The sequence below is a fragment of the Coregonus lavaretus genome (genome assembly GCF_964263955.1).
Source record: "Coregonus lavaretus genome assembly, contig: HAP1_SCAFFOLD_695, whole genome shotgun sequence".
In the NCBI taxonomy this organism is placed as follows: domain Eukaryota; kingdom Metazoa; phylum Chordata; class Actinopteri; order Salmoniformes; family Salmonidae; genus Coregonus; species Coregonus lavaretus.
In genome coordinates this window covers 41,812-47,784 of record NW_028160859.1, presented here as the reverse complement: position 1 = coordinate 47,784, position 5,973 = coordinate 41,812, and positions in this window count along the sequence as shown.

The window sequence follows — 5,973 nt, the reverse complement described above, 5'->3', positions numbered from 1 at the left end:
AAATCCTGTCCTCTTCCACCAACAGCAGATTTCAGATCTGGCTTCTTTTTAACAGAATGCCAATATGATATAAAATCATCTATTATTGATATCATCGTTATGTTGCCAATGGCAGTTTAAACGTTAAAGAGCCCCTGGCTCTGAGCGTCGTCGGAGCGCTGTTTGCATAATATGCGATTCGACTTCATTATGTATTCCAATTAACCGACTTAATGTATAAGTAGTAAAAAGAAAGAGAAACTTGAAAATGCTGAACAAGGAGGAAGAAAGAGAATATATTGTATTTGGTGTCAAGATAAAAAATAAAACTCGGGATGGCAGTTTCATGTTTGAATTATCTGGTATTGTCACTTTAAAACTCCCTATATTCAGAAGGAAAAATGTATATATGGGTTACAAAAATGTATAAAAGCTAGTGTTTCTACTAGAAGAGAACAGGCCTCTCCACTTCCTAAGAATAAAGGAGAGGAACAGCCTCTCCACTTCCTAAGAATAATAATAATAATAATAATAATAATAATAATAATATGCCATTTAGCAGACGCTTTTTATCCAAAGCGACTTACAGTCATGTGCGCATACATTTTACGTATGGGTGGTCCCGGGGATCGAACCCACTACCCTGGCGTTACAAGCGCCATGCTCTACCAATTGAGCTACAGAGGACCACATAAGAGAAGAGAACAGGCCTCTCCACTTCCTAAGAATAAGTAATACACTAAAGTTCTGCCCCTCGTATGAGAATACATACAACCCCATTTTCAATAAGCAAAGCAGAAATGTATCAAACTGCTGGTTGTTAAAGGCAGTTAGCCTTCCCTTGCTCATTTCATTCTTTCTTTATTGTCTCTCTCTTCCTCACTGTGGTGCTGTTAGAGATATGAAAAATATATGGGCTTTTCTTCCTTTCCTCCATCCATGTTAAATCATTAAACAGGAGTCCTGCTCATTATATTTCTAAACAAAACTTCTCTTATACCAAATAAATCAGGAGCAGCGCCGCTAACAGCCGGGAAGGGATGATTACGCCGCGACTCACTGGCAGTGTTGGTATTTAAAAAGCTTGCTGCACAATTTCTATGATGTACTGTAATTTGTAATGCTGGTTGGTTTATGTTAAGAGGGCCTCTCTGCAGGTATCTGTGTAGTACAGGGGGTGAAGGGTGGCAAAGGAAAAACAACAACGCTATTTGCATTGTTTGTTTGTTCAGCGTTTGAGAGTTAGCCTATGAATGTTATTTAAAGCCACATTTTGTGTTGTTTTTTTATGATGCAAGGCTGTGCATTACATACACATAGGATTGCTATAGCAACATGTGTGTCCATGTAGGCTACTGCAGCTAAGTAAAGATTGATTGGAGTGGATTAATCTAACTTCAATGTGTGCTGGTCATTCCCCTATGAACACTGACTCAGTCTCAGGGAGGCAGTTCTGACTCAGCCTCAGGCGTTCTAATTCTCTGTGCAACAAGGAGTAGTGTGTGGGATGATCATGGTTAAGGTTATAGAGAGAGAGAGTGAACCACCTCCCTGGCCCCTGTGGGCAGAGTACAAAACCAGGGCCTAACAGGGCTAACTAGGGAAACAATTTACAATAGAAAACAATTTACAACGCTTTGCAAAACAAAACAAAAATGAGTGTTTATTATTGGACCATTCCAGGTACAAAAGTTTTAGAACACCTACTCATTCAATGGTTTTTCTTTATTTTTACTATTTTCTACATTGTAGAATAATAGTGAAGACATCAAAACTATAAAATAACACACGGAATCATGTAGTAACCAAAAAAACATATATTTGAGATTCTTCAAATAGCCACCCTTTGCCTTGGTGACAGCTTTGCACACTCTTGGCATTCTCTCAACCAGCTTCATGAGGTAGTCACCTGGAATGCATTTCAATTAACAGGTGTGCCTTCATAAAAGTTCATTTGTGGAATTTCTTTCCTTCTTAATGCGTTTGAGCCAATCAGTTGTGTTGTGACATAGTAGGGGGTATACAGAAGATAGCCCTATTTGGTAAAAGACCAAGTCCATATTATGGCAAGAACAGCTCAAATAAGCAAAGAGAAACGACAGTCCATCATTACTTTAAGATATGAAGGCCAGTCAATACGGAACATTTCAAGAACTTTGAACGTTTCTTCAAGTGCAGTCGCAAAAACATCAAGCGCTATGATGAAACTGGCTCTCATGAGGACCACCACAGGAATGGAAGACCCAGAGTTACTTCTGCTGCAGAGGATAAGTTCCATTAGAGTTACCAGCCTCAGAAATTGCAGCCCAATTAAATGCTTCACAGAGTTCAAGTAACAGACACATCTCAACATCAACTGTTCAGAGGAGACTGTATGAATCAGGCCTTCATGGTCGTATTACTGCAAAGAAACCACGACTATTTTTGGTTCCAATCGCCGCGTCTTTGTGAGACGCGGTGTGGGTGAATAGATGATCTCTGTATGTGTATTTCCCACCGTAAAGCATGGAGGAGGAGGTGTTATGGGGTGGGGGTGCATTGCTGGTGACACTGTCTGTGATTATTTAGAACACACTTAAACAGCATGGCTACCACAGCATTCTGCAGCGATACACCATCCCATCTGGTTTGGGCTTAGTGGGACTATCATTTGTTTTTCAACAGGACAATGACCCAACACACCTCCAGGCTGTGTAAGGGCTATTTTACCAAGAAGGAGAGTGATGGAGTGCTGCATCAGTTGACCTGGCCTCCACAATCACCCGACCTCAACCCAATTGAGATGGTTTGGGATGAGTTGGAACGCAGAGTGAAGGAAAGCAGCCAACAAGTGCTCAGCATATGTGGGAACTCCTTCAAGACTGTTGGAAAAGCATTCCAGGTGAAGCTGGTTGAGAGAATGCCAAGAGTGTGCAAAGCTGTCATCAAGGCAAAGGGTGGCTATTTGAAGAATCTCAAATATAAAGTATATTTTGATTTGTTGAACACTTTCTGGTTACTAAATGATTCCATATGTGTTATTTCATAGTTTTGATGTCTTCACTATTATTCTACAATGTAGAAAATAGTAAAAAATTAAGACAAACCCTTGAATGAGTAGGTGTTCTAAAACTTTTGACCGGTAATGTAGTTCCTCCCTGTTTCAGTCCGTTTTTTCCCCGTTTGATGCCTAATGAACATGACCCAGGGCTGCTGGGGCTAACAAGGGCTGGGTCTGGCGCTCTGGTCCATTTACCCAGACCTCCCTCTCCCCCTCCTGGGGATTAAAACAAACACAACCCTTGATGAGACCAAAAAAAACAGCCCAAACATGACTTATTTAGTCTGTTTACTGTTGTTCACTATATCTGCCAGTCCTCAGAGAACAAATTAAACGTATAAAACAGAGAGAGGTAAATAAATAATTAAATCCCCATGGTATAGAAGAATTCCGGAAGCCCGGATAGTGGAAAAAATAATATTATTTTTACAGAAGGCTTTGTTCTTACCACACCTTAAGAACAGAACAGAAGCGTATGGATTTCACTGAGCAGATCAATTTACTACAATATATCAAATCAAAGAAAGGTCCGAAAGCAGTGGAATAATAAATGAGAGTTCTTGATGAATCAAAGGATATGAACACGCCACACTCAATTTGGAGAAGTCAAGAGATCTTGAAAGAGAGATAGGAAAAGGAAAAAAATACTCTAATGTCAGCCTTGTTGTTTCTGAGTGATCTCGCACATTAAAACGAATGGAAAGAACATGACAGAGAGAGTTGTGTTTCTCTCACAATACCTTTCCTAAAGCAGATAATCCATAAAACATAAGGCCTCCATATTGACATTTCCCCGGCCTGAGTGAAGGTGCATTTCCCGGCCTGAGTGAAGGGTAATGCACTGATGTCAGAGCTGGCTGAGCTGCCTGTCTCTGCTCTCTCTCTCTCTGTGTGTGTTGTGTGTGTGTGTGTGTGTGTGTGTGTGTGTGTGTGTATTGCTAGCTACCACTCTCATTACCGCTGCACTGAAGGGCAGCTAAGGTCATCCCTGGAAGAGGAAAATAAACTAAGCTATTGCACTCATCAAATATGCACTTATTCGTGAGAGAAATCTTATCACATATTGAAAGTCAAATCTGTATAGTAAAGTCAATGGATTTCATACAGTATGTATAGATTTGTAAGGTGAAAGTTTGTTCTCTCTCTCTCTCTCTCTCTCTCTCTCTCTCTCTCTCTCTCTCTCTCTCTCTCTCTCTCTCTCTCTCTCTCTCTCTCTCTCTCTCTCTCTCTCTCTCTCTCTCTCTCTCTCTCTCTCTCTCTCTCTCTCTCTCTCTCCTCTCTCTCTCTCTCTCTCTCTCTCTCTCTCTCTCTCTCTCTCTCTCTCTCTCTCTCTCTCTCTCTCTCTCTCTCTCTCTCTCTCTCTCTCTCTCTCTCTCTCTCTCTCTCTCTCTCTCTCTCTCTCTCTCTCAGGCTTTGTTTGGCTAAGCTTTGACTCACCACACAATAAACAACAGTCTTTAAAGTACTACTTAAGTCGTTTTTGGGGGTATCTGTACTTTACTTTACTATTTATATTTTGGGCAACTTTTACTTTAACTTCACTACATTCCTAAAGAAAATAATGTACTTTTTACTCCATACATTTTCCCTGACACCCAAAAGTACTCGTTACATTTTGACAGGAAAATGGTCCAATTCACACACTTATGAAGAGAACATCCCTGGTCATCCCTATCTGGCGGACTCACTAAACACAAATGCTTCGTTTGTAGATTATGTTGGAGTGTGCCCCTGGCTATCTGTCAATAAAAAATTAAAAAATAAATATATATACAGTGAGGGAAAAAAATATTTGATCCCCTGCTGATTTTGTACGTTTGCCCACTGACAAAGATATGATAAGTCTATAATTTTAATGGTAGGTTTATTTGAACAGTGAGAGACATAATAACAACAAATAAATCCAGAAAGACTTATGTAAAAAAAAATCTACATTGATTTGCATTTTAATGAGGGAAATAAGTATTTGACCCCCTCCCAATCAGAAAGATTTCTGCCTCCCAGGTGTCTTTTATACAGGTAACGAGCTGAGATTAGGAGCACACTCTTAAAGGGAGTGCTCCTAATCTCAGTTTGTTACCTGTATAAAAGACACCTGTCCACAGAAGCAATCAATCATTCAGAGACCAAAGAGCTCTCCAAGGATGTCAGGGACAATATTGTAGACCTACACAAGGCTGGAATGGGCTACAAGACCATCGCCAAGCAGCTTGGTGAGAAGGTGACAACAGTTGGTGCGATAGTCTCAAATGGAAGAAACACAAAATAACTGTCAATCTCCCTCAGCCTGGGGCTCCATGCAAGATCTCACCTCGTGGAGTTGCAATGATCATGAGAACGGTGAGGAATCAGCCCAGAACTACACTGGAGGATCTTGTCAATGATCTCAAGGCAGCTGGGACCATAGTCACCAAGAAAACAATTGGTAACACACTACGCCGTGAAGGACTGAAATCCTGCAGCGCCCGCAAGGTCCCCCTGCTCAAGAAAGCACATTTACAGGGCCGTCTGAAGTTTGCCATTTACATTTTACATTTTAGTCATTTAGCAGACGCTCTTATCCAGAGCGACTTACAGTTAGTGAGTGCATACATTATTTTTTATTTTTCATACTGGCCCCCCGTGGGAATCGAACCCACAACCCTGGCGTTGCAATGCTCTACCAACTGAGCTACATCCCTGCCGGCCATTCCCTCCCCTACCCTGGACGACGCTGGGCCAATTGTGCGCCGCCCCATGGGTCTCCCGGTCGCGGCCGGCTACGACAGAGCCTGAATTCGAACCAGGATCTCTAGTGGCACAGCTAGCACTGCGATTGCCAATGAACATCTGAATGATTCAGAGGAGAACTGGGTGAAAGTGTTATGGTCAGATGAGACCAAAATCGAGCTCTTTGGCATCAACTCAACTCGCCGTGTTTGGAGGAGGAGGAATGCTGCCTATGACCCCAAGAA